We start from the raw sequence: 10,806 nt of genomic DNA on the forward strand, positions 1-10,806 counted from the left end.
GTGGCAAAAGGGCTAGGGAGCTCTATGGGACCTCTTTCATCCCAATTATGAGGGCAGCCTATTCACCTCCTAAAGACTTCACACCTCTTAATACTATCACTTTGAGGATTAGGATCTCCACATATGAATTTGGAGGGGGTGGGTGCAGGCACAAATATTCAGACTGTAGTGCTCAATTTTACTTATTATAAATAAAATCCAAGATTTTATCAAAAAATAATTATCGCCTCAATCTGTTGAGCCCTACCATGAATAGAATATTAAGCAATCCATGCATCCCCTGCTTAGTTACATCATCTTCCTCCTATCTTCCACACTATAGGAATTGCTGCTATTTATATCTCCCTTGACTTTTCCAATCCTTGTAGTCAACCCAAAACATTGTATCAGGAAATCATAAATGAGAAGAAAGGCAATACCATTGTCTCAAGATAATGGTAAGTTTAAAACGAAGGTGTTAACACAAACTTTCTTACACACACATTCATTTTCTCTCTCTCACACACACACACACACACACACACTGAACCCTGAGGAGAGTTGAACAAAAAGCCATTTCATTTAAGACCATTCAGCTTTCCCAGATGATGTGCAAATGAGCCATGTGAGCAGTTCTAAGTCATTGATATCACTTCATTCAGCACGCAATTTCCAAAAACAAGTTAACGAACCAGTTTAAAAAAATCATTTAGAAGCACACTTTGACACATATCAATGAAGCCACTCCATTTGCTGTGGAAATAGACTCTATCATGGGTCCTTTTTAAAGCAAATTTGACATTGCCTGTCATGATAAATGGTACAAAAATTCAAATAGTAAGTGTACCCCTAGACTTTTGAAATAAGAACTATTTTCTCAATTAATGTAGGTAAACTATATTCAAATAATCAAAATAACTCTGTAAGAATGAAATGCTTCATGATAAATTTAGAAGTAAAAACATTTCTCTTTTTGTTAAATGTTCTTGAGTGATTATTCAAAGAACTTGAATAAGGAAAAGACAGCCTTCCTCATTCTGAAGTATTGTGTATCATTTGGCTCTGTCTATGAGTATATGTATGTTGTGATTTTATGTTGTCTGCATCACTGGCAGTGTATGTTTGTGTGAGGACAGAACAAACTTGGAAATGTTTAGTCTATTGTTTCATGTACACTTTGCCAAGATGAATATCCATGTGTATTTTATTGCTCTTGGAAGTGCTTCAATTCAGAGTTTCTACTTAAACTATTTTTAGATTAAAACCAGTAAGAATTATTCCCTAGAAATATGAACCACTTTTAATAACATTTTTATATCATCTGTCATTATATCTATTTCCTTTTCTTCACACTTTCATGCATCTTAACTGTTACAGTTTATAACTATTTTGCTTATCCAAATAATCCTGTTCATTTATCCTTGATCCTTCATTCATCTACAGCAACATCTTCAGACTCTTTGGAGCTTTATCTGAAGAAAAAAAAAAAAAAGTTCAGCTCTACCTGATATCTAATTCTACAATGAGGAAAACCTGTCACCAGAAATTCTCTAATCTACTGACTGGTTACTCTCTCGAGACCATCTATCATGGCCTACTGTTTCAGTGTTTATTGTCATTTATAGACATACCATTACTTCTCCACTTCATTTTAAAATGTCCTCTTCTTTTATAACCTCTATTTCCAATATTGTGGATCTTTATTTCTAGTGCCATGAATACCACAGTTCTGTTCATTGCTGCTGACTCACCATCTCTCAGTCTATTTATTCACTAAGGAATTGTATGAACTTAAAATTGTCCACCTTATACTAATTCTTGCCACTGCTGTAAAAGACACACACACATCTATCTATATATCTACATGTATAGTATATATCAAGCTGTATGTATATATCATATGCATATATGTATGTATGTAGATATATATGTGTGTGTGCATATATATAAACACATATATATTTATCTTTCAATATGTATGCCTTATCCAGCAAAACAATTTCAAAATTAGTTAACTTCTTAACTCCACTAATTGTCAACTATAATCTATATCAATATACCACAACCAGGATCATAATCTAGAATTTATCCCCCTAAACAAAAAAGTTTGTTTAAAAAATTCCATCCCTGAAATCAGAAATATTGATACTCTGACCACAAGCTCCTTCCTTTCACGTCTCTCACTGACTTTACTTACATCACATCTGTTTTAAAATTTTAGTCAAGCAAAATTGTTCTTTGCTCCCTGCTCCTTTACTATCATATAGCACTCAATTTAGTGAGGGACACAGGATGTGAAAGAATTAGATTACGGTGTGATTGAGTGCTGTGATTGGCCAGCACTTTCTCAATCCTTTCTCAGATGATATTTACTTAACATCTCCCCAATACATTCACTTATTTTCCATCTTGACTGTATGTTCTAGAGAACTGACCACAGGCATCTCCTGCTTGGGTGACTCTGATATTTCCTTCATGAAATTTTCATGTATTGAATTCTCATGATGCAGCATGAGTGATCTTTCTAAAATGAGCAGTTTATGTACCTTCCTTGTTTAAAATAATTCAGTAGCCAATCCATTAGTATTGGAGCAAAGAACAGATTCTTTAATGTGATTTATAAACCCTTGGGATGTTTTCTCTGCTGTCTTCTATCCTTTCCCTCCCTGACTCCCTCACATGGAGCCCACAGTGCAGTTACACCGTGTTGTTGGACAAATTAAGCTTCTTCACACTCAGCCACTTAGCTCATGCCATTTCTCTGATGCTAACACACTCCTATATTTAGCTTTCCCAAACTCTAGTTAATTTCTATTTTTTTGGCCTCAGGCTTTTTATATGTTGGTAAGGAGAATCATTTTTGCTGTTTTTATTGCATTCTTCAGCCAGGTAGAAGGCCAGGACTCTAGACACCCTGAATTCTGCATGGATTTATGCCTTGAAATAGAAAGTGCTAAGAGTTAGTAATGCCCATGCCTCTAAATAAAAGGTGCTATGATTAATAAGAGGCATTAGGTTCATTGTCTAAATTTAACTTTTTTTTTTTCTGTTTTTATTCCATTCACAGCCAAGTAAGGAAATTAAACTCTGTGGGCTGAAGTGTGCGATTCACGTAGCTGGTCCATGACTAAATATTTGCTGTCTATCACATGGAGCTCAGTTGGCTCTCAGTGTATTAATCAGTTAAACTTTACCCTTGAGTTTAGATTTCAGAGACATAGAAGTGACTACCACTTACAATGGTAGAGTTTAAAAAATGAAAACATGAGAAAAGAAGAGGAGTCCTAATTATGAAGAGAACATGCCATCTTCTTGAATACAGTAAAGAAATAAGAAAAAGTCTTGCAGTTATTACAAACCAAAGCTATAAGAGAATTTGAAACATATGTGCCTGGTAGACCTCCTTTCCACAAAGCAGATTTTCATTAAGAAATCAAAGAATAATTGAATTTGCTTTCAAGACATGCTTCTTTCATTTTATGTGCAAAATGGGAGAAGTGTGAAACAGTATAAAAGAATTATAAAAGAAAACAAGCTTGTTAAACTGGAAGAAGAGAGCAAACTCCTTAGGAGATGTTAGCGAGCTTATAAAACTATAGGAAGAGACAAAGAAATCAGCCTGAGCCTAGTTTCTTTTGAAGAGAAAATTTCAAAAGAATGTTTTCAATATTACTGGAGCTAGGACAGTAATCATTTCCTAAAGAAAAATAAAGAGAGGATGAAGTGATTTGTCCAGGGGGATCACAGATCCAATAAGGTGTTTGCAGTCATATTGTTAATGCACAGAGTCTGTAATGAGGGTGATTGGGGAACAAGCCCTTGAACAGAAAACAAATTTGCAAAGTGGTTTCGTAAAAGACGGACAAATATTTAAGTAGCCAAAAATAGGGATATCAAAGAAAAGTATTCAACTACTTTCACTTTTTGTTATGTTTCACACAACACCATTACTGTGGTTAGAGTTGCAGGTATTGCCTGGGTCCCCAGGGAGCACACAGTATAAATTTTAAAAACAGAATTTTAAGGAAAGTGATATACATTGAATATGGAGTATAAGATATATCGAAATATTTGGCAGGGCCATGATAGATTGAACAGTTGCTTGGATTTCTCGTTAGCCTCATTAGAAACACCTCCTGAGTGCTATTGTACAACCCAGGGAAGTAAAATGAAGACAAGATTAATTTTGAACAGCAGCTATGTTTTCCTCACTTAGCAGTGACTGAACTCATATTTCTTACTCAGAGTGAACGCAAAAGAAAAACAATCTAGAGAAGATGTCAGAAAATAAATGTCTGAGCCTCATAGCAAAAGCAAAGTTAGAGGAAGGAGGGAAGCCCTTCCATCTAACCCTGGAGACACACAGAAGAAAAAACCCAACCTAACCATTGAGTCACATTAAAAGTGCAGACGTTGGGAGTTCCCTTCATGACTCAATGGTTAATGAAACCAACTAGGATCCATGAGGATGAGGGTTCAACTCCTGGCCTCACTCTGTGGGTTGAGGATCTGGCATTGCTGTGAGCTGTTGTGTAGGTCACAGATGCAGCTCGGATCCTTCATTGCTGTGGCCGTGGTGTAGGCCAGTGTTTACAGCTCCCATTCGTCTCCTAGCCTGGGAACTTCTGTATGCTATGGGTGCAGCCCTAAAAACAACCACAAAAAAATGCAGATGTATGCCTTTCTCTTGAAAGGAGAATGTCCCAGGAATATAACACTCTAGTGTTGTATCTCACAACTGAAGAAGGTTTAGTGGAAGAATGATTAGCCCGGAAGTGAAGATGATCGAGTATCTTCTCATTTCAAGAACTCTTTCTTTCCCCAAAACATGGCAATGATGTATAAACTCTGAAAAGAGGAAACAAAAAGAAATATCCAGGTCAAAAATAATATGACTACCTGTATTTGTTTTTCTATTGCCATTGTAAAAAATTACCACAATTGAATTGCTTGATACAACATGAATATATTTTCTTATTTTTTGTTAAGTCCAACACAGCTCTCACTGGCCTAAAATCAAGGTGTCAGAATGTTTCTGGATGTTCTTGGGGAAAATTCCTTGGCCTTTTCCAATTCCAAGGAGCTGTCCGAATTTCTTGGCTTATGACTCCTTCTTCCAACTTCAAATCCATCTTGAGCTGAGTCCTTCTCATGTCACATTGCTCTGACCTTCTGCTTCCCTCTTCTACTTTTAAAGACTCTTTTAAGTTCATTGGCCCACTTAGAACATTCTGGATAATTTCTCTATCATAAGTTTAGATGCTGGGCAATCTTAATAATATCTGCAATTTCACTTTGCCATCTATTATGACATATGAACAAGTTCCAGGGAGTAGGATGTGCACATCTTTGGTGGACTTAGTTCAGTTCAGATTTTTCTTAACAAAACACCACAGACTGGGTGACTTCAACAACACATCTTAACTTCTCTCAGTTCTGGCAGCTGATCAAGTTAGATCAGGGTGTCAGCATGGCCAACTTCTAAGAGAGGGATCTCTTCTTGGTTTACAGACAGCTACCTTCCTGCTCTTTCCTCATAAGGTGGAGAGAAATCATCTGTGTCTCTGCTTACAAAGGCACTAATATTATCACGTGAGCTCTACCATCACGATCTCATTACCTTCCAAAGCCCCCACCTTCAAATACCATCACATTAGGCACTAGAGTTTGACATATGAATTTGGAGGGGACACAAATATTCAGTCCATAGCACCTACCATGCTATCTCTATGGAATATGAATGGAAAAGTAAACAGGGCTGATGGGTTTGACACAATGGCAATCAGGGAATTTATCTTTTAAGGGACATGGGGTGTTAAAAGGCTGTTAAGACATAAAATATCTATAGTTAAAACAAAGTAACGAGTGGTACAATGACACCTGGATTTTGTAGAGGGGGAGGGAAACAAGATAAAATTAGATTCATCTTTTACTATATACGAAGATAAATATCTCAATTCTAGATGTAAAATATAATTTTTTTTTTTGGTCTTTTTGCCATTTTTCTTGGCCGCTCCCACGGCATATGGAGGTTCCCAGGCTAGGGGTCTAGTCAGAGCTGTAGCTGCCAGTTTAGCGAGACCCACAGCAACGCGGGATCCGAGCTGCCTCAGCTCATGGCAATGCTGGATCGTTAACCCACTGAGCAAGGGCAGGGATCAAACCTGCAACCTCATGGTTCCTAGTAAGATTCGTTAACCACTGCGCCGCGACAGGAACTCCTAAAATATAATTTATATAAGTATGAGTGAAAAACACAAATAATGGGGAAATCTTTCTAGCTATGACTCAAAATGCACACAAACTGAAAAAAAAGAAAAAGGGAAAAGGAAATTTTGTGGACTAGCTTTATGAAAATGGAAGTAGAGCTTTCCTAATAGATTGCTAATCTCCTCCCCTGCAAAAGGCATTGGTTTTCAAGGTTAACTAGAGAAGTAAAAGCTAAATCCAAAGTAATGGCTAATCGAAAAAGAAAAAGGAAGGAAGGAGGTAAGGAAGGAAGAAACCCACAGAACCTTAGAAAGTCATTTCTATCCCCCTTGGTCTGATGTCCATGAGGATCATCAAGTAGAGTCACAGCTGTGATCCATGCTCTCCTCTTTCTCCTTCTCCCATCCCGGTAAATCTCACATCTCTTGGACTTTGACATTTTTCAATTGGTTGGAGCTAGCCCATTAAATGACTAAAAGTAGAAGTTTATCATTTATTTCAGTTATATGAGTTACAAATATCATATCCCACTTAAATTGCCTTTGGTACAATTTCTAATTTTAAGTTTAATGGATCAATCTTTTCCTTTACATCAAATATGTTTTGTATCGTTTAGCAATTCCTTCCCTTCCCTTAGGTCAGGAGGATATGCTTCTATATTTTCATCTAAAAATTTAATAGTGTTACTTTTCACACTTAGCTTTTGGTTTCACTTGATAAAAAGAAGACAGAGTAACCTAAAAGACACCGGAAAATTAAAAAAAAAAGGTCACACACAGGATTATTCAAATAGCCAAAAAAACACACAAAATTGTGCTCAACATCATTAGTAATCAAAGAAATGCAAACTAAAATGGCAATGAAACACTTCTAGAGACACACCAATTGGATACAATTTTTGAAGTTTAATTGTCCCAAGTATTGATGACGATTGGAAACATGAGAAATTTTGACACTGACAGTGAGAGTGTGTAAGTCTGAGGCACATGTACAGAGTGTAATTGGTACACACATTTGGGAAAATGGTCATTATATAAGTTGAAAATCTACCTGTCCCAACTCTACTGGAAGTAATATATCCTAGAGAAACTTCTCACAGATGAACCAGGATATATACAGTACCTCATGGCACCACTCTTCAAAAGAGCATGAAACCAGAAGTAGCCCAAATGTCCATCCAAAACAGAGTGGTATATCATTAATGGTGTGCTTATATAATAGGATACAACAACATACAAGATACAAAAAGAAAATAAAACAACAAAAAATTAGCTATACAACATGTAGGACCCCCAAATGGGGTGGGGTGGGGGCATCAAGGGACCACTGAAACTGCTGTGAAAAAAACTAGAAATTATCCTTAAAAGTAAATTTATTAACATGAAAATCATGAAGAACAGAGAAAAAAGATTCCATAGCATTCCCAAAAGAATGAGAGAATGAGTTTTTAGGAAATAGATTACTTGATTGTGAATTATTCTTTGGCAAACTCATTTTTAGGGCACTTGTCTTGTCCATAATTATACCATCGCAATTTTCTTTGTGGTCTTAAACTTCTATGTTTTAGAGACAGGAGAAGCAACTAAAATCTAATTATTAATGCCTACGGAGGAAAATAGAGATAGTAAATAAATAGAGAAGTTGACGTTATCTTTGTTGCTCATAATGAATCCTGAATGTACCTCACCTTCATTCAAACCTGTTCTGTACTGTATTTCTCCAGAGGAGGATGAAATATAATTTCTGAGCAACAAATCTGTTGCAACCAAAACATTTCTTTTTTTAATGTTAAGAAGGAAGGAAATAACTTTAAGACTTTGAGTTCTCTCAGAGTCACATTTGTGATTAAATTGAGCAATTTCAACCCACTGTTTTTTTTTTTAAGACTGTATAATGCAAAAATTATGCATCAAGCGAATAATAAAAGATGTGACTGGAGAGATTAAAAGTTAAACAAACCTGCAGAAATCACAGCATGACAGCAAATTCCAGATGGCTGGAAATCCCCAGAGTCCTTGAGGAGTATTGAAAGGGCAGGTTGCATGTCATCTAACAGATTTTCATCCCTGTAAGCCTATAAAGGAAGAAAGAAATGTTCCTGAAAACACACAACTTCAAAGAATGGTTGTTTTGAACTCTGTGTGGGGTCCTGGCCTAGCTCATGACCCAGTCATCCAAGGAAGCACATGTCCAAGGAATCGGAGTGGTTCTAAGGAGACTTTTCCCCTCTGGCCTCAATGTTGTTCTTTTGTTTTGCACGTGCATCAACTCTGAAATTAGGTCTTGCATTTTCTTAGCTTTTTAATAGAGGTCATAGGGAAAAATGGGAATGGAAAATACAGGCAAGACTTTGGGGACCCCATGTGAAACCAGTGCTCCTGATGGATGGGAGACCCTGGGATTTGGGAAGAGACTCTGCTTCTAGAAACACTTAACTCTTTATGAAAAATTAATAACTGTGTGATATGAAATAACATACAAGACAGACTGGTATTGTATCTTGGATATGCTACTTTATTAGCGGTATGCTTCTTAATGGCAGTGCGAACTTTAAAAAATTGTACAACCTGAAAGTTGAGGGTTAAGTTTTATTTGGGGTGAAATTAGGACTTAAGCCTGGGAGACAGCATCTCAGGTAGCGCTGAGAAACAGCTCTGAGGAGGCGAGGGGAGAGCTAGGCAGGTAGCAGAAACAAAAGATTATGGAAAACCAGGTAACTTAAGTCAAGGAATTCAGTCCCTGCTTTTCTATGGGAAGATGTAAAAGTCTGGGCTTACTGGAATCACTCCTTTGATGTGCACCTCAGCTATGGGGCAGTGAAATTCAGATAGCTCTGAAATACTGCTCCAAAGAGGGGGAAATAATATCAGTGCATATGTAATAAAGGTGAAAGGGGAGGTGCATGCAGCCATACACTCATTTTACCAGTTTGCTTCTAGTCTCATGAAGGTTACTACTAGTCACAAGGAGAAGACATTACCATGAAAGATTATAGTGTTTTCTAGATATGAGGGGATGTAAGAATTGGGCTCATAAAATCTAAAATATCTAACTATCTGAAGACTGCTCTTTCAGTTTTCCCAAAGCACAGAATGACTACTTCTTGACTCCACCCTGAGATCCACTCAGGGGATACTGCAGGCCGGTGGCTACAGTGGCTCATGTTTCAATCAATGTAGAGGCTGATGGCAAGTGCCAAACTTCAGTACACAGGAGTATTCTTTGTGCTTTTTATAGAAGGAATAATAATGCCTATATTAGGAGTTTTGTGAGGATTAAATGAAACATGCCACTCATAAAGCACCCAACATCTTGTCAGCCATCAAAAATGTATTAATGTCAATTTATCTCCCTTTCTCTATACTGGTGTGTATACATGTGCTCCCTCATATTTTGTCTCTAAAGTTCCTCTACAGTGCAAAATAATATCTACACACAATAGAAAATATAATGCGAAGATATACAACATGCCTGAAACCCTTTCTTCCCATAGCACATAGTGTGCTCTTACACACAAATAACACATCATGCTACTCACAGTTCAAGAGCTCAGTTGCTACATGTAATGGAAACAGGAGGGAAGGGAGGAGGGCACAACCTTTAAAATAATGACATAGTCCTGGAGTTCCTATCGTAGCTCAGTGGAAACAAATCCGACTGGCATCCATGAGGACGCAGGTTCGATCCCTGGCCTTGCTCAGTGGGTTAAGGATCTGGAGTTTCTGTGGATGTGGTGTAGGCCAGCAGCTACAGCTCTGATTTGACCCCTAGCCTGAGAACCTCCATATGCCATGGGTGCATCCCTAAAAATTAAAAAGAAAGAAAGGAAGGAAGGAAGGAAGAGACATAGTCCTTGTAGATGGTTAGAACCAACTCGGTCCAAAATAGTGGATAATTTGCCTTGAGTTCCATTACATATTTATTGTAGTGCATTAGCTACAATGTGCTAAATGACATGCCCACAGGCACCATGGCAGTTTGCAGGTTTACCATAGAAGGCCAAAGAATGGGTGGTGGCCCAGTTCCTGGAAACCCCTGCCCCCTCCCAGAAAGAATTGGAAAAATCCTCCCACTCATTAGCTCTGAAACTGCCCAGCCCATAAAAACTCAACACCGCATATCTCAGTGCCTCCCACCCTCTCACCTCTTACCTTATGAAATGGCCCACCTCTGTCTGTGGTGTGTGTTTCTCCCAGGGCCACTATCTTGCCTTTTGAGACTGACCACACTTTGTCTTATCTCTCAACAAATCTGCTTCTTACCTATCACTTTGCCTCTTGCTAAATTCCTTCTGCACTGAGACATAAAGAACCTGAACTCCAGTAAGTCCTGGGACCAGGTGTGTCATTTTAATTTTAAAAAAAAGGTGGAGGCAGTTAAGTACTAATCTGGATTTTTGGCTGGGTTTGAGTTCTGGCTTGTGGGTTCACCTCTCAGTCTGAGTCTTGGCTGAGTCCCAGCATGTGGGTTCAAGTACCAAATTGATGTGTAGTCTTCATAACTAGTGTTACTTTATTGGAATAGTAGTTTTAGAGTATAAGGAATGTAAATTTATACTTAGCTGGGAAATAGTGTTTTGCTTTGGGAGCTCAGAAAATTATTTCATATATCCTTATA

General features: G+C 37.6%; 1 long non-coding RNA gene across 1 annotated transcript; it reads right to left on the reverse strand.

Annotated features, from left to right (window-relative positions):
* Positions 2,851-10,511, reverse strand: LOC110256530. The gene is made up of 3 exons (XR_002338138.1): positions 10,341-10,511; positions 8,149-8,263; positions 2,851-4,827 (listed from the first exon to the last, which is right to left on the reverse strand). It is a non-coding gene; the product is annotated as an uncharacterized LOC110256530 (long non-coding RNA).

The sequence above is a fragment of the Sus scrofa genome, chromosome 13, assembly GCF_000003025.6.
Source record: "Sus scrofa isolate TJ Tabasco breed Duroc chromosome 13, Sscrofa11.1, whole genome shotgun sequence".
Lineage (NCBI taxonomy): Eukaryota > Metazoa > Chordata > Mammalia > Artiodactyla > Suidae > Sus > Sus scrofa.